This window comes from Prinia subflava, chromosome Z (genome assembly GCF_021018805.1).
Source record: "Prinia subflava isolate CZ2003 ecotype Zambia chromosome Z, Cam_Psub_1.2, whole genome shotgun sequence".
NCBI lineage: Eukaryota > Metazoa > Chordata > Aves > Passeriformes > Cisticolidae > Prinia > Prinia subflava.
Window position 1 is genome coordinate 51315910 of NC_086283.1, and position 24748 is coordinate 51340657.

The 24748-nt window shown below is 41.8% G+C and overlaps 1 protein-coding gene across 2 annotated transcripts in view; it reads right to left on the reverse strand.

Moving 5' to 3' along the window:
- Positions 1 to 24748, reverse strand: part of FANCC (FA complementation group C) — a 108134-nt gene that overhangs the window by 76857 nt on the left and 6529 nt on the right. Inside the window, exon 1 of one of the 2 annotated variants that reach the window (XM_063423375.1) lies at positions 11679 to 12408. The exons of the other annotated variant lie outside the window; for it this stretch is intronic. The gene's annotated coding sequence lies outside the window, so the exon portion shown is untranslated. Of the gene's footprint in view, positions 1 to 11678; positions 12409 to 24748 lie in introns of those variants that run through there. 2 annotated transcript variants of the gene reach the window in all.

Here is a 24748-nt window from a genome sequence, read left to right on the forward strand (position 1 = left end):
ATGAGTCAATCAACAAAGATCTGCTTTTTGACACAGGGGCACATGTGACGATCATCCCCACCAGGGATTGGCTGTCGCATTGGGCCTTGGAAGATGTGGCCGGACAAATCCAGGGTGTAGGAGGGTTCCAATCGGTAAAACAATCAAAAAGCGTGGTAAAAATTAAGGGGCCAAAAGGACAATTGGCTGCCATCCGTCCTTTTGTTTTAGATTACAAGGAACCCCTGCTTGGAAGAGACCTCATGGCCCAGTGGGGGGTCACAACTGACATTCCCAACCCCTCGCAAAATTTTTGGGCAGCGGCTGCTGAAAAGCGCCCGACCCTGAAACTGAATTGGAAAACAGATAAACCAGTCTGGGTCGAACAGTGGCCGTTAACAAAAGACAAATTACAGGCACTTGAAGAGCGCATGGAGGAGCAATTAGCTAAAGGACACATCGTGGAGACCAATTCTCCATGGAACTCGCCCGGTTTTGTCATTCGAAAGAATGCCTCCTCCACGACGTCCGACAAATTAATGATGTTATTGAAGATATGGGGTCTCTCCAGCCTGGGATGCCATCCCCAACCATGCTTCCACGAAATTGGAATCTGGCCGTCAATGATATTAAAGACTGTTTCTTCCAAATTCCTCTACATCCGGATGATGCTCCACGTTTCGCCTTCTCGGTACCTTCCATCAACCGAGCGGCCCCAAGGAAGAGGTACCACTGGAGGGTGCTTCCCCAAGGGATGAAGAACTCTCCAGTGATGTGTCAACAGTACGTCTCTTCCTTGCTGTCCCCTGTGCACGCAGCCGCGGAGGGGGTTGTCATCCACCACTATATGGATGACATCCTCGTTTGCGCGCCAACGGAGGATGAACTTACACGTGCGCTTGACCTTGTAACCAATTCATTAGTTGCTGCAGGGTTTGAGCTGCAACAAGATAAAATTCAAAGGATGCCACCCTGGAAGTACCTGGGCCTGGAGATCGGAAAGAGGACCGTTGTGCCTCAAAAACTGGAAATTCAGACAGACATCCGAACCCTTGCGGACGCCCATCAGCTTTGCGGTGCCTTGAATTGGGTAAGGCCCTGGCTAGGTCTGACCACCGAGGACTTAGCCCCTCTTTTCAATTTATTGAAAGGGGGAGATGAGCTTAGTTCTCCTAGGGTGCTCACCGCAGAGGCAAAAGCAGCATTGGAGAAGGTCCAGCAGGCAATGACATCGCGACAGGCACATAGATGCGATCCCAAGCTTCCCTTTCGTTTCATCATTATGGGTAAGCTGCCACATCTACATGGGATCATTTTTCAATGGGACACAGGTGCAAAAACATCAGCACACAACACCAAGGGCCAAGGCAGAAAGGACCCTCTTCTTATTATAGAGTGGGTCTTTCTCAGCCACCACCGGCCCAAGAGAATGACACAGCCACAAGAGCTCATGGCTGAGCTCATCCGCAAAGCAAGAACACGGATGAAGGATTTGGCCGGATGTGACTTTGAATGGATTCACATGCCAATTGGATTGTCAACAGGCCAAATGACCAAACCCATGTTGGAACACCTGCTTCAAGAGAAGGAAGCACTTCAATTCGCTCTAGATTCCTTTACAGGTCAAATTTCAATTCATCAGCCGGCCCACAAATTATTTAATTTGGAAGTAGCATTTAAATTGGCTCTAAAGAGTGTCCAGAGCAAGAGACCTCTCGAGGCTCTGACAGTTTTTACCGACGCGTCCAGGAGTTCTCACAAGTCGGTAATGACTTGAGAGGACCCTGAAACTCAGCAGTGGGAGGCAGACATTGAAGTAGTTGAGGGTTCACCTCAAGTAGCCAAGTTGGCCACTGTCGTCAGGGCACTTAAGAGATTCCCTGGACCTCTCAATATTGTAACCAACTCCGCATACGTGGCGGGGGTGGTGTCTAGAGCAGATCAGGCCATTTTACAAGAGGTGTCCAACACAGCTCTGTATGAGCAGCTCTCGAAATTGGTCAAACTTGTCTCCCGGGAGCAGCCCTTTTATGTGATGCATACCAGGTCACATACCGATTTGCCTGGGTTTATTGCTGAGAGTTACAGGAGGGCTGACGCTCTTGCTGCCCCTGTAGTGATAGTCCCATTGCCTGACGTTTTTGAGCAGGCCAAGCTCAGCCATCAGCTGTTCCACCAGAACGCGCCTAGCTTGGTTAGATGTTTTAACCTTACGCGTCAACAAGCTAAGGCGATCTTCAGCTCGTGTCCTTCCTGCCAGTCCCATGCTGTGCCTACCCTGCATGCCGGAGTCAACCCTCGTGGGTTGGAGAGCTGCGAACTCTGGCAGACGGATGTCACCCACATTCCATCATTTGGGAGACTGAAGTACGTTCATGTCTCCATCGACACCTTCTCTGGCGCTGTCTATGCCTCTGCGCACGCAGGCAAGAAGGCTCAACATGCCATCCAACACCTTGTTCGGGCCTTCTCATTCATGGGCATCCCCAAGGGGATCAAAACAGACAACGGCCCTGCGTACAAATCCAGGGAATTTGCCAGCTTCCTGCAGCAATGGGGAGTGGAACACAAGACAGGCATCCCCCACTCCCCCACGGGCCAAGCAATCGTAGAACGGACCCACCAAGAGATCAAGCGGGTCCTCAAGCAACAGCAACAAGCATTAAAGGTAGAGCCGCCGGCAGTTAGATTGGCCAGAGCACTTTATGTTATTAATTTCTTAAACTGCTCTTTTGAAAGTCCCAATCCACCCATTACAACACACTTCGGGTGCAACATGGAGTGGAAGTTCTATCCCAAGCCCCCAGTGCTGGTGAGATCACCTGAATCAGGGAAGGTAGAGGACCCATTTGACCTGGTGACGTGGGGGCGTGGGTACGCCTGTGTCCTCACGCCTACCGGGATCAAATGGGTACCTGCCAAATGGGTAAAACCGTTCATTAAAAGGAAGAGGGAGCGTGACAACAGCGTCCCGCAGGTGGCCTCGGCGGCATTCCGCCATCGAAGGCGAGTCTCCTCCTGACCCCCTCTCCCCATCTTGTGGGAATGGGACCATGACCTGCCCTTTGCTTATTTCTATAACGAAGATTTGTTATCTCTGTTCCCCAGTTTTGTTTTTCAGGCCTGGATTGCTGAGCCTCCCGACCGTTCTTCTCCTGACCAATCTGCTGGCAATTAATCACGCTTGGATCGTCCCACAGCCGCGAGCCAATGTGTGGGCTCTGCTTGCCAAATCGATGGGACAAGACCACATCTGTCTCAACGAACTGTCTGCCTCAGACCCGATGTCCACGTGCCTTGTGGGGATTCCTTTTAAAAAGGAAGAAATGCCCGAGAAATTGATTCATTATGCCCGACGTATAAGTAAGATTCCCCGAGTTAACCCTTTCATTAGTTGGAGGAATTTTATGTTTAACCTGGAAAATATAAAAGAGGAACCCAAAGAGCTGGAACTCCTCGGATCGGCTAAAGCTCCAGCCAGCATTCAAATCACCAACTCAGCCAAGGCTCTCGATCACCGCACTAAACACATAGCCCAACCTAATGTGCTATACCGAGCACACTGGTGGTGCGAGAGAATGGCCAAGGGAGTTCTTCCTCCTCAAATTTACAATCACCCAAAAAGGTTACCAAAAGGAGTTTTCCTAATTTGTGGAGATCGGGCTTGGGCAGGCATCCCCTCTCGTCTTTCCGGAGGTCCGTGCACCCTAGGAAAGGTGGGGCTGTTCACACCCAACAAGACGCAAATTATGGGTTGGAAAGAAAAACAAAGTAAGCAACGTGGTGCACACAATTTGACAATCTCTAAAAGAGACCTCAAAAAACTGGATCCAGACTGCAACTCAGAAATTATCCATTGGAGCAAAACCAAAGGAGTTGCAATCACGATTTTCACCCCATGGGTCTCAATTGCAAAGGCCATGGGAGAATTAGGACATTTAGAATGTTGGGTAGCGAAACAAGCCAACTTGACTTCCACAACCCTATTTAATCTCCTGCAAGACGAGGACATAACGAGGCAAGCCACTCTCCAGAACAGAGCGGCCATTGATTACCTCTTACTCCTCCACGGGCACACGTGTGAGGAGTTTGAGGGTCTTTGCTGCTTCAACCTATCGACACGGGCTGAGAGCATGCGAAAGTTGATTGAGCAGATGCAGAGCATGATTGGTGAAATCAAAAAGGAGACTGATGATTGGATAGTCAACATCTTTAAAGGTTGGGGACTTTCTGGATGGGTCGGGTCCATTTTAAGAACCTGTTTGTTGATTTTGTTTATCATTCTAATTGTTTGTATTGCTTTTGGACTAATCAGGAGAATGTTATTTAAGTTAGTTTCAAGTTCCACATCTCCCCCCTCTCCGGCTGCTGCTGGGGTCGCCATGGCCACAGCTCCTGAAGCAGAGTTGGAGGAGCTCGAAGAGGAGCTTGAAGAACAAGACGAGAGCGAGAATCTTCCATATGATCAATGGCCAGCGCGGCAGACCTGGTTCGCCGAGTGTTATCCGGACTCTGAGCTCCTGCCGGACCCCCCTCAGTTCCGGTCATTTTAGTAAAAAGAAAAGGGGGAGATGTGGCAGTGTATTAATTTAATCAGTTATATTTCATATGTTCTCTGTACTGGTTTGGTTCTATGTACCCTACCCCCCTAATTAATATTCCTTTGTCTCCCTCACATGAGTTATTTTTAGCTTGCACCTGCACTTGTTATGTAACTTTCAGTTATGTGTCAGTCACCCTTCCCGCCTTTGTAAATCCCCTCCTACCCTCTCCTGGTTAGTCCACGTTATGTTTCCCCACCCCTGGGTCCCTCAGCAACTGGCCCTGGTTGGCTAGTGATAGCCAACCCCTCCCCTTGCTCCTCCCAGCTAGCCCTGGACAAAACCCCACTGCACCCTTCTCTCCTCGGCCAGTTCTGGGCTGAGGAGGTCTCAATAAACCCCTCTGTTCACCCAGAGCTGTCTCCTCCTTTCATTCCACTGCCTGTCGCCTTCACACCGCTCACGAGAGAACCTCAGCGAAAGAACCCAAAGGAGTCAGCCCTGCCTGTGCCACTCACAGGCTGACCCTGAACGACGCCTGTCACTGTGCCTGGGCTTGCCGGGGACAGAGTACGTCGACTCTGGTGGGCACCGTAACACTGAACAACACTTCAGAAAAGACATGATCTGCAGCAGCTCAGGGTGGGTCAGCAGTGTGTGCCGGGCAGCCAGGAGGGCAAACCCCAACCCGGGCTGCAGCAGACACAGCAGCACTACTGTGCTTGGGATCATCCTGCTGCACTCAGCCGAGCTGGGCCTCACCCTGAGCCCTGTGTGCAGGGCTGCCCCACGGGCTGAGAAGGGTGGGAAGGGCCTTCAATGGTCCAGAGGAGCACAGCAGAGCTGGTGGAAGGGCTGGAAGGCACATCCTGTGAGGAGCGGCTGAGGGCTCTGGGTTTGTCTGGTTCGGAGAGAAGGAGGCTCAGGAGTGACCTCACTGCTCTGTACAGCTTCCTTAGAGGGACCTGGGAAGGGAGTGCTGGTCTGTTCCCAGGATTTCCTGGAATCCAGTAGCAGGAAAAGTGTGAATGGTTCAAAGCCACATCAGAGGATGTTCAGACTGGACACTGGGAAACCTTTCTTTACCAGGAGAGTGGTCAAACACTGGAATAGGTTTCTTACAGATGTATGTTTTGCACCATGCCTGTCAAGTGCCTTAAAAAGAGGCATTTGGCCAAAGTTAACATTTGTTCAGCTGTGAATTGGTCAGGCAGTTGGACTAGATGATTTTTGTCCCAACAAAATAGTCCATTCTGGTCTGAACATAAACCAAATCGATCACCCAAATTTCCATCATCACAAAACCTCCTCTTCTATCACCATGAAAATATCAAGCAAGTATTTGTATACTGCTTGAGTGGACTACAGAGAAATTTATTTCCTTAAAATTCAGTTCCTCTGGGAAAAAAACCCTAGGTAAAGATTAATTCAAAGTTTCACCATAGAATAAACAGCACTTCTTGTCAGTTACATACTATGAGCTATCACTGACAGGAATGTTGCATACACACCAATCCTTGTCACTTTTTATCTTAGAAATTTAAGTCCTGTAATTAACAAATATACTGTACAGTAACTCCCTCATGTCCAAGCATGAGCAGAAGCACATACCTTAAACTATACACAGCAAGTTAGAACATTCATCCTCTCATTAGAGGAGTTACCTATGACCTGTAATACAATACAAGACGTGTATTCCTTTGTATTAGTGTATCAAGGAATAGCATTTACTTCCATCTGCATGTACTAAAACTACAAGGAGGCAATGGGAAAGCCTGAAAAAGTTCCTGCCAGAGCATAATCTTCCTCCAGCTAAGCTGTGGGGGTTGGGAGGAATAGCAAGCAACAGGGATACAACCTATTTACATGTAGAGAAGAATGATTATTTGCCTTTCTCCAACTAAATAATGAATGAACACTAAGGAGCTTCATATTTCCAGCAATGCTTCTTTAATACCCATGCAACTGCTAAATTCAAGCTTTCCCCCTGGCTTGCACAGGTGTGAAAAGAAGACATGTTCCAAATTCTTTATCTCAAATATTTGAACATAAGGTAGAATACTGAATGTGTTACTGATATCCAGAGCTACTCATACAGTCGGGTTGTAATTCTTATACTAAGATTTTTTTAATAAGAACCTCTAATATTTATTTAGTAATGAAGCACATACCTTTCATTGAAAATCCCTCAATTCTACAAAGTTAAAGCATTTCTGCATAAGCATAAGGAAACAGAGGAACTAACAGAAAACAGTTTGTTCAAAGTCACTGAGGAAACAAATGACAAAAAGAGATAAAACACACAAATCTCATATACTCTAGCCTATTAGGAAATAACATTTTTCAACAATTTTCTCAAAGACAATCTATTATTCACCTTAAGCTCCTCAAGCATGACATGATAATTTATGCAATGATGGTCAATGTTCCACCAAGAAAATGACCACACAAGAATCACAGAAAAGTGAAGAATCACAAAAACAAATCACAGTTTATATTACATATACTTACCTTTATATGAATTCTAGTGACAGCTTAGTAAGTGTAAGTAAAAAAAACCTGTGAAAAGTATTCACAGAGTCCAAGGTGAAAGCAAGCTTGCAAATGAAAGAATGCACTTCTCAGGCATAAAAGGAAAGAGTCTTATACTTTCCCCTCCTCTCTCTCTATGACTAGTCACACTTAGAAATAGCCACAGAATAAAATCTTCAGAATAGAGATGTATTTATGGCACTAAGTACACCTGAGAGAAAAAGAAAAATGTATTCTTCAGAAGAATAAAAATAACTTCATGACATTCACATCAACATTTACACCTTTTTGTTGTACATTATCTTAACACACTCCCACAGATACTTGTCCCTGGAGTCCATTGACAAGGTTTCATGCTATTCACAGGCATTAAATCAGGCTATTCATTCTTTGCAAACAAGAAGAGATAAGTTTCCTCAGAAACATCTAGAGCAAAGACTTTGGGTCATTCACTCAGTCAAACTCATACTGCAGCAACAATTAGCTATACGGGCATTTACACTGAAGACAGGGAACTGGCATTCAAGTTGATGAGACAATGATTTGTGGAATTTTCAGTCAATTATTCCTGTATATTTTATGAGCATTTACTTTTTAATGTGCTACAGAGGATCCTCTGACTTGTCAATAATGCCTCTGTCACATCCATTCACAAAAACCTCACAATTTTGCCCCTGGAATGAAATTAAAGATGTATTTTTCTCTTAACTTATGGGAAGGGAGCTTCTTATGAATGTGGTCAGTTGATGATAAATAAGAACTTCTAATGTTCGGCATAGAAAAAAAAATACTACCGAGTGGTATGTCTCTTGGCCTCTTCTCCTTGGACACTCAAGATACGTCAATTTAGTTGATACCTTATTACAGTCCTACCTGGAATACTTCAATACTGTCACGTAGTTAATCAAGATTTATTAAAAAAACATGTCCAATGAATCTACTGACAGGGAGGAAGGACAGCACTACAATTTGGCTTCAGGAATCAGAAGCCTAAGAATCCAATTCTCACTTCTGACACATCTGATACACAACAAATGCATGAAAAAGTACTATGTCACAACACTGCAACTATATGTAAGGCTGATAGTTACAAAACTGACAGAAATCTCTCACAAACAGCATCTGACACGAGTCTACCCTTTCACACAGAGTAAAAGCATTATTGAATAAATTTTAAAGAAGCTGTAATCAAAACTTCCGAAACTCAAGAGTAAATTATGATTCTTAATATAAATAACCTAGATTTCTCTTTATTAATTTATTATTTATGTTAAATGAGTTTATGATTAATACTAATAAAGAGTATTTTGCACCTCCAAATCATCACATGCCTTTTGTCATAGCCATCTAAAACAAATATTATTTCTATAGTACAACATATAACAAAGTCTTACTAATTTTTAAATATTCTGAAATACTTGCAAAGTTACTATCCCTCTCCAAGGACAGATTATTTAACATACTGTACATTCCTGTAACTTACAAAGTAGACTAACTGCATGGTCCTAAAGTGTTCTTGGGAGCTGGTGGTATGTGTCACTGAGTCTCAAGCACAAAGAACTTTCTAATTTCCAAAGCTTCATGAAAGGAATTACAGCTTTCTAATGAGTATTACCATTGTCTTCATTTTAATAACAATAAAAGAGATTTATTATAGCATTAACTGAAAAACGTGATCTGCAAAGACCCTTTTGGATGAAAGCTGAATTGTTTAAGATTTGATTTTTGAGAGCTGTTCTACTACCCATACATGTAGCAAGATCTTTACAATATGCCACACTTTTGTGCATTGTTTAGATCAGGTTGGCACAAACTGTGCTGTATTCATTAAAAATAATTTTTTAAAAATCATATGATAAATCAAAGACTGGATATTTTTATTTGGGAACTATCTCATGCAATATATACCTCTTCCTGTAAATGCCAAAAATTATTCCATGTATATCAAAGGATTCCAGCACTTTCTGAGTTCTTGTTTCAGGAAAAACTTCTTTCACCCTTCTCAAGATCCTCCACCCAAATGTCTTTTGAAAGATATCTTCGCCTAAAGCAGCACCTTCAGAATTGCAGGGCAGTGTACTGAAACATATGTCTTAGGTAAAAAGAAAAGAAATTATAGTTTAAAAGCACCCTGAATGCCCAAGGCTGTTCCACTGATGGAACAACTGTGTCCAGTGCCTTCAAAGGGGTATCCTTTGTTGCTGTAACTCCTCATAGCATCACCCCAACTCCCACCAGCATCCCTTATGACACTTTCATCCATGCTATCCTGTGGTTAACTTCATGTGCACCCATCCAGCTGGTCCATATGCCTGTGCTGACCAGATGGAATCACAGAACCATACAAGGTTAAGGAGGTGGAATGGACCTTACAGATTACCTAGTCCCAACCCGCCCTGCCCCGAGCAGGGACATCGACCACTAGACCAGGCTGCACAAGGACCTATGCAACCTGGCCTTGAACACTGCTAGAGATGGGGCATCCAGAACCTCCCTGGGCAGCCTGTTCCAGTGTCTCACCACCCTTACAGGAAAGAATTTCTTCCTAATATACAACCCAAAGCTCCCCTCTTTCACTTTGAACCCATTGTCTCTTGTCTTATCACTACAGTTCCTGATGAAGAGTCCCTCTCCAGCTTCCCTGTAGGCCTCCTTCGGATACTGGAAGGTGGCTATGAGTTCTCCACACAACTTTCTCTTCTTTAAGCTGCACAGTCCCAACTTTCTCTGGCTGTCTTTGTACGGGAGGTGATCCAGTCCTGGACAACTACTGCCCAACAACAGGGAGAGTATCGGTCTTTCTCTTTGACCCTCCCTTCAAATTTTAGAATATATATAGGAATAGAATCACCATAAAACCTTTTTCCTGCTTTCAAACTTGTTTAAAATTATCATGTTCAATCCTTAGTAGCCAAAGACATGGAGAGGCAGAATCACACACATCTTACTTCCTGAGGAAACTAAGATAAAAAGCACAGAAGTTATTACCAAAACTTGACCCATGCTGGTACGCGAGGAGATAACCTTCGTGCTCTGTTTCCCACCCCGGTTTTCCCAGTGCCATGTCCTCTGGAGCCAAGTCCCTGCCGAAGGGCCCAGCCTCGGAGCTGCCCAGCAGGCGGCAGCAGTGAGCACAGCCCCGGCAGCGCCCGAGGCGCTCCCAGCAACGCCAAAATCCAACCTTCCCATGGATTTGGCAGCGCCCCACCCTCTGCCTTCAGACCCGTCTCCTCCCCTGCTTCAAATACAGTATGGTCATCAATCCTTACGACACAACTTTTCAGTCTTCAGCAAAGAGGAGAAGAGCATAAACCCAAATAATGGAGCAAGTAATTCATGTAACTCAGAACATAAGCGGAATTAATTTACTGGGCACAGTCGATAAAGCTTTCTTTTCACAAATGTGATGGGGGACAGCTTCAGATCCTTTAATTACATATCAGAAAAAAAAATCCCGAATTTTGAAGATTCTTGTAGTTTTCAAAACCTCATCACTCAACTGTTATATCAGAGTACTTTTACCTAAAGGATTCTTCCCCGAGAGAGAGCATTACCCCATTTCAGTTATTTTAGTTATTCTCCTACATGAAAAATGGCCATTTGGAAAATTTTTGAGAGAAGTGGAAATTTAATTACCTACATTTGTGAACCAAACTCAAAATTTAAAATGTCAAATTCTCCCAGCACTTATGGGACATCTGTCTTCCCTAATCTTTAGTTTAAATAAACGGCCAGCAACATTTTATGACAGTATTCTTCAAAAGCCTACTCTACTGGAGTTCCTTCACCACAGCAGATGTCTCCATCAGATTGCACAGTACAAAAGTTGGCAAAGTCTGCTGAAGCAGAAACAAATCCCCCTGCCTCTATTAACCATTTAGGAAGGTATCCGTGTATTATTGTTGCACCGATCTCGCACATATATCACAAAAAGACCTTTTGTCACTCTTTCCTCCCTAGAAGCAGGGGGAACAGCAAGATGCAGACAGCAGATGTTTATGGCTCTCTTTGCAGATGTTTCCAGTATCAGACAGTACCTATATGGGGAATACAAGGAGGCTAGATACAGACTTTTTACAGGGGGCATGTAGTGATAGGACAAGGGAGAATCCCCTTAGAGTAAATTCAGGCTAGATGTTAGAGACTAGACTTTTCACCCAGAGTGGTGAGGCACTGGCAGAGGCTGCCCGGAGAAGCTAGGGTTGCCTCACCCCTGGAAGTGCTCAGGGCCAGGCTGCATGGGGCACGCTGGCACGGACAACACACCGAGCACAGGGATGAGGCTCGCAGCAGCTCGGCCAGCTCTCGGGATGTAGCGCAGGCCCGGCCCCACCGCCACGGCCACCTTCCTCTGCCGACCTCACAGCCCCAGGGAGGGCCGGCCCGACGCCTCGCTGCCCATGTCACTCCCTTCCAGGCCCAGCTCCCGGAACGGGGAGGGGAGGGCGCGGAGGGCGGCGGATGACCCGCACTAGCGCACCCACTTCCCTCCACGACAGCCCCCGGCCCGCGACCACCGAGGCGCGGCCAGCGGGGCCGGGACGGGCGCAGCCGCCGCTCCCCTCCAGCGCCAGGGCAGCTCCCGCCGGAGCGTCCCGCGCCCCTCCCCCCCGCCCCGCCGCTTACCCGCGCCCGCCGCGCCGTTGGAATTTCGCGCGCGCTGCCCCCGCCGCCCCGGGCCGCGCCTGCGCGGGGGGGCGGGGCCGCCCGTCCTGTGGGGACACGGGAGTGCGCGCGGGAGCGCGGGTCCGTGTGGGATGGGCTGTGGGACGGTGGTGGGCACTGGGACGGGCCTGCCGGTACCGGCCTTGTCCGAGCTCAGGAAGAGTTTGGACAAGGCTCTGAGGCACGTGGTGTGACTCTTGCGGGCGCCCTGCGCAGGCCAGGAGTTGGACTTCCGCGGTCCTTGCGGATCGCTTCCATCTCTCTGGTTCCTTGTTGATTCTGAATCTGTGGTTCAGCTGCCCCAGGCGCACACGCTTGGCTTCCCCACTCAAACACGGGACAGCAAGAGCCAGAGGTGGGACTGGAGCGCTGCCGGTCTTCAGGGCCGCCACACTCCCAGGGCTCCGCAGGGAAACCGAGGCGCCTGCGTTGCCTGCTCGCTGAAAACCCGCGGGGTGAACCAGCGAGATGGGCACAGCCTGCCTGACCCTGCACCTGCAGCTCAGGAGCGGCTCCACAGGGAAACCAAGGGGACGGGGACACGGTGCCCCAAGGATGGGTTGGACCTTCTTGGCCGCTGCGCATCGAGTGCTGGCAGTGGCCAGGCCAAGGTGCCTGCCCACAGGCTTTGTCCTGCGCTCTGACCATGGATTAATAAAACCCTTTCCCACTTTTGGTAAGACTAAGTGCAAAACATGTCAAACCTTTGCTTATTTTCAGTTTTCTGAACGTAGCAGGTCTTTGTATCCCTGTAAACAAAATGCTGTCAGTATGAGTACAGACGTAGAGTAAATAAGAAATTTTGTTTTACATAAACTCAGGATTGGAAATAAATATTCAATTTACTGAAAATTGTGTTTGTGCCAAAATGAGAAATGTAGACAGGGTGAACCCCTGAGACCTACTGTCCCTCAGTTTGGTATAAAACATTATTAATAAAACTACCAAGACCTGTACTCTGACACTGGTCCTCAAAGCAGTCCTGAAAATACCAACACTACACAAGCTAACTACTTGGTGCATTTTTACTCATCACTCCCTAGCCCACTCACACAGTCATACTTAATCCTCTTGCTCTCATATGCTGAGCTCCTTCTGTTTACCCTGGTAGTTCTTTCACTCATGCCTAGTTTTACCTCTGTGTTCACTATTTGCAAAATAGAGCTGGTGGGAAGTTGCAAGTGTGTTCCCAAAATTTTGAGATGCTATCAGCACACAGAATTCTCTATTTCCTAGAACTTTCCTCCAAATATGTATTCTTACACCACATTGTCCTGATTTCCTCCTTGAAGAAACTGGATGGTAAGGCACTCATTGCATTCCTACCTATGGAAAAACAAAACAGATTATCTGAAGGAACAGAGTCACTAAGGAAAAACACTCTCTGTCTTGAACCTAGGTAGAATTGTTGCCTTTCAGATAGATTTTAAATTAAATTGCAATGACATCATTCGTCTGAATTATAGGCTAGTTTGTATTCGAGTTGTATTCCACATTTAAAGTCTGCTTGAGCATATGACTTCAAGTTGAAATTTAAGTTGCTGTTTTTCTTTTCACAGTTTTACAAGACCAGCTGATGTTCAAACTCCTTACTCCCATTCAGCTTTCATATTCTTGCATTCTTGCATTATTTTTTTAGAGGCTGCCTCTTTTCTGATCACTACCGTTTTCAATTTTCTATAAAATGAGACATCCCTATCATTACAAAAGCAAATTCAACCTACCCATATAGTGAAATCCCCATGCATTATTTAATATACTTTTTTATATTTCATCCTATCAAATCAGAAACACCTGATGAATTAAAGGCTTTTATGTGAAAGTTTCAAAGTTCTTTCTTGGGAAACAGCAACTGGTCATCAGGCAACCCATCAAGACAAACTGTCACGGATGTTTCCCATGCATCCAACACATTTGCAGACCACAGCTTGGAGCTTTGTATGTAATGCCCATATTCACACAGTGAGTCCCGTTCATAACTCATGCAACTCTTTTAATCATTCTACTCCTCTTTTTATCAAGTGAAAAGATGGAAGAATTTGTATTTGTTTTCTACTATCAGTTGTGTTAACACTTTCTTCTTAAGTGTCAGCAAAATCAGTTATTTCATTCATGACTGTTTTCACAGTTCTGGTACATTGGAAGAAGATTGAGTGGAAAAAGTTTGATAACATCATTTTTCATGTTTCTGACTGAACATATTCCAGAGTTGTCCAAAGTGTATTTCTACATTGTCTTTCTACTAGTGTCTTTCTGTATTTCCCATAGTCAGAGTAGCAAAAAGCTGCCTTTGTTAGTCAGCTTGATGTTTGCACCATCAACTTAGGCAATTTTGTTGCTGCTCAACAAGCCAACTGCACAAAAATTCACGTATATTCATGCACACCTGAAAGATCATTGTAATATACTAAAGATCATTTTAATATACTAGGAGGTGTGAAAAATAAACCCAGGAATTACAAAAAAAAAAAAAAGCCAGACTGGGGTATTTAAGGAAGTCATGGGAAAGGGTATAACAGACAATATATAAAAGATAGGAGCAAAAACAAAGATGAAAGTAAATTACTAGTATGAATAAACTCCAGTAGGTGGAAAGAACACTTGGAAATATTACCATCAAAAGACCCTCATTTTCATTAGTCCAAAAATAAAGGGCAACAGATATAGATAGTGAAATACATAGTACAAATCAAGCGAATGCCAATACAAATATGTTACTTCAGACAGTCTGTATGGAGTTTGCCCCTCCCACATTTAATAAATGCAAAATATTTGAGGTTAAAACATGTTATGGGGACTATTTCTTTAGCCTTGATCTTTAATAACAGATGTTACTACATATAGAGCTAATACAGCTGCCTTAGAGAATTACTAATAGTAAATCTCTGACACTTGCAAGTAATATTTGAAACTGTTAAAAGTCACCAGAAATAATACTGCTATAGATAAGAATTCCATTACTTCAATTCCTGAATATTTTGGAAAGGATATTCCAAATACCAGAGAATTTCTGGCTACTCTCTGAGAACTCTAGCAATCTCCTCTTCCCCAAGGTATGTTGGGCCAAAGCCCCACATTAAGCTTTGCACTTTGAAGAGACACAGCAGATTCTATACTTCGGTTCAGGGCAAAATATTGACATCTGATCTTTTGGCCAGTATTAATTTGGTAAGAAAAAGTCCTCTGTTAGGGGAAGAGAAAGAAATATATATTTGACAAATTTGAAGGGAAGAAGGAAGAGAGGGGGGAAAAAAGAAAGGAAAAGTTCCAGCTGTTTGAAGCTTTTCAGAAGTTTGAATGGTAGAATAAATGCTAGGGGAAGTAGACTGATGGGATGAACTGCAGGTGAGGCACTAAAAGTGAATAGTAAATATAATTTTCAATGCATGTGACCACCACATATGTAATATATTTTATGCACACCATAGTGATTAACTAAGGAGCACATACTGCTCTAAGCAACAGAAGAGTACCAAACAAAATTCCCTCAGACCCTTTAGCTGAAGCATTGTGGTATATACCTTCATATGGATCTGTGGTTGCCTCATGATGGTTGATACAAGATTACAAAGAGCTAAGGTAGGTGCTGCAGCCATATTGTTGTCCTTTACCGGTGGGATGGGAACTGCCTTAGCACTGCAGTGGCAAGCAAAGCATAAATCATGTTCAAGAGATTCCCAGACAAGACTACAGCGTGTAACAAGTCACCAATCGATTTCAGTGTATCGCTGTTTGCTAGCCACAGCAGGGGATATCTGAAGAGGCAGGTGTGGCCTTTCCAGATGCTGATTCTATATTTGAAAATTTACCCACTAAAATACCTTATTTTGGGCAGCTGTTAGAGGAATAGTTAGGCATGTAGACCTCCATGAGTTCCAGGTGTTCATTTTCTCCCGTATCTCCCATTTGATTTGCAATATAATTTCATGGTTACTTATGCTTTCTATGCTGTTCCGTTAAAGCAACTGTCTTCAGTAAGGAGAAGGGGAGTTGCTTCATGGAGGCATCAGAGTCTGCAAGTCTGTTGATGAACTTGGTGAGCAGTGCATGCTACAGAGTCTTTAGGTTCACACTGGAATAATTCTACCTCTTCTTTTTTGTTGTTGCTGTTGTTGATTTGGAACGTAGTTCCTGTTGATTTGACATCCTGGGGATGTTTACTTCCTCCTGAGCAGGACATGAACATTTTCTGTGTTCTGTGTCCTAAGTGATAGATAAATATGTTTAGTTTCTTCTTAATGCATACACCATGAAGTCTTTATCTGGGGAGCCTCTGCAGGATTCAAAAAAATTGGCCCTGATCCCACCAGTGCTGTTTAATGTTCCTTAAAGCAGGAACCAGAACTGAGGAGTTTTCCAACCTTCTACTAAGGCTGACTCTTATTTCTCAAATCGGTATAAAACATGGTCACAAGGATAAAATTTGGAAATTGTACTCAATATCAATCACTTACCTAATCTTGGCACAGTCAAGATTTTAATAATTTGTCTTATTAGGTATCTTTCCAAAATGTTATTAGAGAAGCTGATGTGTTTAGGTTGGTGATTATGTTTCTGTCTATAGTTTATAAATTTTTTTTGTGGAAAATAATCCTTAAAATAAATCCTGTCCCTGTACCTGTCTGCACTCACAGCATGTGCTATGCAAAGAAAGTACGAGTTACATCAATCATTCCCAAGACACTGAGACAATAAAAATAAAAAAAGGTGTTCATGATGTCCTGCTGCTGTTGTGTCCTGCTGAACACTTGAATACTGGAGAGCATTTCCATAGTTTGTTCCACAGAATCAAGCACAATACACTAAAGCAGAGAGCTTATTAATTTCTTGGTATTCCCTATTGATATTCTAAAATGTTCCTGTAACATATACAGAAGAAGCATGAAATACTTGCTACAGGATGGAAAGTTAATGACTTAGCCGTGACCTGTTCTCCTACTGACAGCTATTAACAGTAATAAATACACCAGTTAGCATTTCAGTTTCATGTGTGTGACTATATTCCTTCCTGCTTTATATAAAATACTCAACTAAAAGAGGTATTTAGACATTCTAGAACCTATGAGGTTTTACCAAAATTTAAGATCATAAAAAAGGAAATGCTGTTTTTATTGGCAGCAAGCAGGAACCAAAATAAAAAGTCAGCAAAATGTGATAAAGATCATGCTTGAATCAATTTTCAGAGGGTTGAAGATATGGGAAACTGCCTGTTGAGAATTGGTGTGCAGCTACAACTTCATATTTTTTCATGAATTCCATAATTGATCAAACTCATGATAAGTTATGAAGCATTAAATCTTACAAAATGAAGTTACTATTACAAAGTAAATCGGTGAACTCAAAGATATTGCACACTGAAAGTCTTTAGCTTTTTCCTTTGCAAACTTGATTATTAAGGTGATATTTTCAAATTAAGCGAGTAAATCTCAATAAATTCATTTTTCTTCACAGTTTAAAAGTATGAGAAAGCTGGTCATTTCTTGAAACTGAAATTTCAAACAAGCCCACAACACTGCAAAACATTGCAAGTAGAACAGCCTGTAAGTTTTAATTCCAATAAATACAGAAGTTTAATAATTGTACTAGAAATGTACTAAAAATGCAGAAAGATAGTCGTTGTCCATGGAATGTAAGACAAGATTAATAATAAAAGGAGTAAAGGAAAGCCTTTAAGTGAGTAAATTGCTCTATAACTGCCTTTTATCATATCTATTAAATGCTTTTGTTAAAAATGGAAGCACAGTTGCCACACTAACATAGTTTTGCTTGAAACAAGAGGCTGCTTCTTCATCTATAAGCTTTGCAAAGCCTATGTCTCCATCAAAACCAAACAAATGCAGTGTGTTAACAAAAATGCTATACATCAAGGAAAAGGAAGAATTTCCAATATTTACTCAATGTATGAATTTACATAGTATTCCCAACAATGACTTTGCTAAAAAAAAAAAAAAAACAAACAGCCACAGAACGTAGGAAAAGAGGAGTGAATGGAGAAACAGTGAGAAGATGCTTCTTTTTAGTTTTAAACCAATCATGCAGGAATGGCTAGCTAACCAGTCTCAGAAATCATCTTTATGGTCTGCATTTTTCTGTGTTTGCTGAATGTTGTATGTAATCATTTGTTCACAGCATCATAAAGCAGTCCACAACAGTGGTCTTTATGCCTTTACAAATTACATGTTTTCAGTGTTGCAGACCACTGCCTCACAAAACCAAAAAACCAAAAACCAAAAACCAAAACCAAAAACAAACAAACAAACAAACAAAAAAACCCAACCAAAAAAACCAAAAAACAAAAAACAAAACAAAACAAAACAACCAAAAAAAACCCAAACAAACAAACAAAAAACCCCTCAGTTAGGATCCCTTCAAAATGGAAAAGATCGCCACTTATTGAGCAGCTTGCTTAAAGTAGCTAACAAAATAGTATAGAGAAGTCTGTAGAATCATTCCAGTGTTAGTCAGAAAGTGGCTGAAACAGCTCTATGACAGAAAATAAGCACAGCAGTTTGTGGATTACCAGCTTTCCCCTCAAAGTCTCTATACATAACTGAGAACCTTGTATTTCTCATTCCTTCGTTTAGCTTGTTGGACACTGCAATATCATGCTTCTTTGACCTTCCAAAGGAAGTATAACTCTAGTATTCCATTGCCTTCACTCCTTCCTTGGAACAGTTTGTCATCCACACTCCTTTGCCTGCAATACTCATATTTGCAAGTCAGTGGAATGCACTCTTCCATAAATCTCTTTTCAGTTATTTTAGCAATCATTCTTCCTTTATTGGTATTAACCTTTCTTTAACCTTGTCTATCTTCAGATTTAATCCCTTCCTTGTGACATCTCCGATAAAACAGCAATTTGTTTTCCATCATTCTCTCATTACTACAGTATCCCTGTGTTCCCTTAATTTCTTACATCATTAACTGAATATTTACATGGGGTGACATTTAAGTGGTCTATAATCTAATACACTGAGTCTTATTCCCAACTGATAATCACTTGCATGAATATAGTTCATACTGTTCAAAAGAGCTTTATACAGCTTTGTACAGACACATAAAGCCTGGTTGGAAAATATTTTTTCAAATACGTCTATAAATGAAAGGTATATATGCAAATATGAAAGGACATATGCAAATGCATCATGCAAAATGAAATAGCAAAACCAAATATTATATTATGTTGGAGAAAAGAATGAAAGTATGTATTAGTAAACTACAAATAAATACATTTTAAAAATTGTGTTGAATTAATCCAAATCTGAACATTACAATGCCAAGTTATTGTCACCTATAAAATAAATCTTAAAAGTTTAAAAATCACAAATTAGGAACCCATAAGCTCATAAGGCTATTCATGCAATCCTAAGTTTAAGTTTAGAGTTTGTTGCTCCATAAAAGATTTTATTAATTTTGGAAACAGTTGCATCCCCTGTTTCTCTTTTCCTCACAATGTCACTCTCCTTGTTTTCCATGTTATCTCTCAAGAGGTGTCTCCTGGAGTTTGCTTAAGAGCTTTTGCTCAAACCTGAGATTAAACTATGTATTTACTTACCTTTACATATTTCATTCATTTTAGAGGACATAAAAAAATCTCTGGCAGCAGCTACAATACCATTAGAGGTTCTTTCATATATGATATCACAAAACAGCTTTTGTCATTAAATAATACAATATCAAACATGATATGAAGCTGAATTCCTTTCCTTCAAGTGACAGTTTTTCCCCATCTAGTAAATGAGCAAAGTGATACTGGCAATGTAAAATGTTGTAGAAATGGAGATTAAGGAATATGATTTAAGAAGCAAGTATAATAAATATTATAAATGAAAAAAAAATACACTCAAATGATAGGACTAAGAAGCCTGGTTGCTCTGAATCTTCATTAGCTGACTTTGTGGTTTCTAGGAAGTCATTAATCCTTGCCTTTTCCAAGGACTAACTAAATACTCTAAAGGCCATAATGTAAAGAAAAAAAATTAAAGCATTAGTAACTGAGAAGGAAAAGTGACACTGGGAAAGTACCTAGAATGCAAAAAAGCTTCTGTGTGGTTTCTTAGTATATTTACTGGTTTTGGACACCACAATATAGAAAATACATTAAACTGTTAGAGAGCATCCAGAGGAGGGCCATAAGGATGGTGAAGGGTCTTTGAGGGAAGCTGTATGAGTGTCTGAGGTTACTTGGTCTGTTCTTCCTGGAGGAGACTGAGGACAGACCTCACTGCAGTTACAAGTTCCTCGTGAGGGGAAGAGGAGGGGCAGGCACTGATCTCTCCTCTGTGACAAAACCCCAGGTTACCCTTCAGGTAACCCCTGAAGATGTGTCAGGGGAGGAGATTTAGGTTGGACACTCAGGAAAGGTTCTTCACCCAGAGGAAGAGCTGGAACTGGGCACTAGAACAGCCTCTCCAGGGCAGTGGTCACAGCACCAGCCTGGCAGAGTACTAGAGCATTAGGACAGTGTTCTCAGGCACATGGTGTGACTTCGGGATGGTGCTGTGCAGAGCCAGGAGTTGGAATCAATAATCCTTATGAGTACCTTCCAATTCAGCTTATTCTATGATTCTGAGATTTGGGATACAGCAGTGAAATGTTCTAAACATGATCACGTGTGACTATACATTACAACATGTGAAATGCTACATGTAAAACAAGTAACTAAATTAATTAGGGAGACATTATCTATTTTCAGTGGTTCCAGCACCCTCAATATTTAAAAGCTATGTGGGGGCTCTGGCATTACTTACTACCTCTCAAAAATCCTTCTCTGTCCCACAGGGTGAGAGCCAAGCTGTTCATGGGAACAGATGGCCAAAATGATGAGAAGATAGGGAGCTTGACTCTATCTAGATTTTTTCTCAAGGTATAAGGAGAGTGGAGCAAAAACTCCATCAGCAAGACCTTGTGCATCTCTTGTCAGAGCTGCTCTTGTGCTGTAGCTGACATCCTAATGATTCATACTTTGCCAGGCACTCTGTTCAGTTATGGCTGCTCTGAACCACTAAGAAGAATCAAAAATGAACATGATTAAGTGCTGCTTTGAATTGTGCCAATGCATGAACGTGAACCAAAAAGATGTGTGATCTGTGACTGGATAATGGTGTGATACCTGTTTGTCATGGAATAAAGAAAGCCTAATTAATAAACAACAGGGAGAAAGCACAAGAGGTCTTTTCAGAAAGTCTGTAACAAATGGAAAACAGGTTTAAAACGGTCATTTTGCTAGCTACAGCAGCACTCTATTTAAAATTGTAATAAAATGTATTAGTGCTTGTTCAGAGAACTTGTAACCATGTTAGACCTACAAAATTCATAGTAGGCCAGTTACAAATAATGATAAAATTTAAAAGATCAGTGCTGCAAAATATTCTTTATCAGAAGACCACTGGTTTTTTTCTGCAGCTTTGAGGTTGATTTCACTAACAGTTTTATGCTCATCATTGTTTTTTGTTCATATCAACATGATAAATTCCTTAACCAACATGTGACAAAAGGTATTTATCATATTATATTTAGCACTGTTACAAATCTGTAGTATTAGTCTCCTGTCATGCACAAATTTGAAACAGATGGGTTTAACAGTGGATTGTTGTGAATAAATTTCAGGCTCTAGAAGCCCTGTGTTTCTGTGCAGTGTAGCTGCATACCTAGCAAAGCCTTCTGCACAGCCTTTTCTAATGGCCTGGCAAAGCCTTAGGTCCTGTGCTTAAGGCTAGGTGGAGTAATGTGGCAAGTGCAACTGCTGTGTGTGCTGTTAAACACAAGCTTACAGTTTCTCAGCATCAGGACTAAATTCCTCAGCACCTCACTAATGCTTGTGCTTGAAGGGGAAATGGTGGCCTGGATGTGCCACTCTGGCCTTGCTGGTTTTACAAAATAAGCTAGAAAGTCTGGCTTCTGGACAAGTACTTCCACTGGTTTATCAGTCACTGTGTCTGACTCTTCATACTTCTAATGTCATACCTACTAATGTCATCATAGATGTTCTTGAAGACATGGCAGCAATCAAAAATTATTTTGTCTGGCTCATCCATTTCAGTAATCACATTTTCCTCACCTGCAGCATGCAGTCATTGCAGATAAGGCTCTACTGCCTTAGGTGTCTTAGACGTTTTACATACACAAAAAGACCTAATCACAAACAACTTAGGGTTTTTTTCCCCTTGCTGTTCTGTTTCTCCGGTGACAAATGTTTGCAGAAGTTCAGTATATTTCCCCAGAAGACTCGTAAATGCATTGGCCAATATCCAGCAGTAGAAGAGGGTAATGCTGATGCTTTCCTAGGCTACAGCCAGAAACACCAGCAGTGGGCAATGACACAGCCTTAAGGGTGTCTAATTTCTCAGAGACATTCTAAGAATATGCATCTGCTTAGACCTGTCCATTATGAAAGATTATTTTCCCAGCAACATAATCATTTCTGCTTACTTTCTTTTTCGGAACCCTCACCTTGTAAATAGTTTGGAGTCTTTTCTGAAGGAAGGTATTATGTGCCTTTAAGAATATTATTTTCTCTGCTAAGAGCTGTTTACAGTCTAGGTTGTCATGCTGTTAGGCAGTAACAACCAAGGAACAGAGCATTTCCTAGGAATTAATGGCTTGCTAGGCAGAGTTTAAAGCCTGAGGTACAGCCAGAGGCTATTAACTCCAGCTGGTCATTAAAAATCCTTCGGAAATACCTTGCTCTAAGGTCAGTATTACTGTTAAAACAAATGTAGGCAGATGGATTTATTTCATGGGTTGCATTTTCAGCTGGTATGCACAGGGCTTTTCTGGAGAATTTACACCTTCTTAACATTAACCAGTCAATTATTTGAGTCAACTTTCAGCATTCCAGTCATACAGTTTTAATTATCCTTGGTATGAAAAATGGAAGTGTAGCACTCTGGCAAATTTCGTATCAGTTTATCTGATTAGCCTTTTCATCTGCTGGCAAATACAGCATCTGTTTTGCTTACCAAGGAACCAAAGCCTCTGATATGAGCATTTACTCCCCAAGAAGTACTTCGTCTTCTCCTAAGTATCTAGTGTTTTTGCACAAAGGCAGGATCATTCAGAATAACAGCTGGCCAGCAGGCCAAAATGAAAATTTAACACAGGCAGAGTTTTACAGTCTTTAATAAGAGCCTATAAATAATAAATAGTTCAATTTAAAACATCTTCTGGGGAGACAGTGTAGTAGCAAAAAGACTAAGCCAAGAAAATACATTTAGAATTGGTTTGCTGGAATGAAATAGGAACATTCAGTGGAGTTATTCCTTCTCAGAGGTGGAGATGGGCACAGTTAGGAATAAACTATGGGTTGACTTAAACTATGGGTTGTACCAAATAAATCTTGAAACTTACATATCTCATAGGCCAGATATCTTTCAGAACAGTCATCTGCACATGGGTTAATATTTTTGTAATATTCAGATTTAAAAAACAAAATGAAAACACAGTAAAAACACTATTATTGAAAAATTGTTATTGCTTTTGAGGTTAAGAAAAAGAAAAAATTCTGTATGTTTAGGAAAAAAAAAATACTTTTTACTGTCTATTATATATTTGTACCGTGATAATGCAAATAAGTCCCGGTACAGATAAAGCCTCTTTTGCTGCCAGTTCTTGAAAAGTACTGATTTTTCTCAGAAATGAAATGACCTACCTGAAGTTTCGGAGCTTTATCAGTACACAAAACCAGTTCTGATCTTGTCAAATGACGGACTTTTATTTCACCAGCAGTAACTCCCTGGGTGATTAGATTAAGAGGGAAGCAGCAGGGCTTCGGGATTTGACTTCACCACTTCTAATAAGACAAAACTAAGTATCAACACATCCCTCTCAGCCACTGTTGGGTTCCTATTAGTAGATGAGGAAGTTTCTAAAGTTTTACTGGGCAAAATATATTGCAGCAGTAAAACTATTTTTCTTAAGTTACTCAGAGGTGTAGAGCTCTAAAAGATGATTCCAGGAATCCTGTCGATGTCCTGTTGCACTAAAAAATCTTGTATCTTTTCTGCTGAAGTGCATCTGTAGGTATTTGCCTGCTTTCCATACACATAGATACACATACAGATCCCCATAGGTATTCCATCCTATTTTAAGATTATTTCCACTGGTATATGCGTATCTTCTACTTCCAAAAATATTTCAACACTTCAGCAAGGTGCATATATCTCACCTTAAGGCTTTTAAATATCCCAAGCTTGAGCTTCATGGAGCTTCATAGGATACAGAAGAGTCCTAAGGCACAAATCCTGCAAATAATTACACATCTACGTAGTTTTACAGACTTAGGAGTCCTTTGAGAGTTAAGCACTTAGAAAAGATTTGCAGGATTGAAGCTTATCTATTTCTATTGTAATATATTGTTATTCATATAGGAGTATGCTTATATTCCATGACTACCTGTTTAAATATAAATTTTCTTTCCCTGTCACCAAACTGATAGCAATATTTGAATGCAGTCCACGATGTCAGACTCCCAACCTAAATTCAAGGCAGTCTAAGAAATGCAGGTTTCTTCAATAAAGAAAAAGGTGCTTTCCCAACTTAGGCTCAAATAATTGCAAATCTTGCTTGTGGCTGGGCATGAATTATGGACTTTTATAAAGTGTTTGAAAATCTGTGCTTTTAGTGTAAGAGACAATGTGTATAAAACCAAATTTTGTCCTTCTAAATGCGCTTCAAGATGAAACATCCACTCCTTCAACATTAGCCGGATAAGTTGCAGCAGTTACAGTGAAAGGATGCCAAGACTAAACTATTTACTTAAAGGATTCCAATGTGTCCAAGCACCAAATGGCTTAAGTCTTTCAACTAGGTAATTAATAATAAAACCACTATTCCAAAACACAGTTATCAGCACCCCAGATGTATACCCCAATTTAGCAGTATCTTATTGTCCAACATTACCCTGAACAAAAATTTCTCACCAAATGCGTAACTTCAGTCCTGAAATCCGTATCAGATGTTCAGGAGGTATACTGGCAAGAGGTTTAAATGCCTCAAGTTTTAAACTGCAGCTTATCTTCCTGTGGACAAAT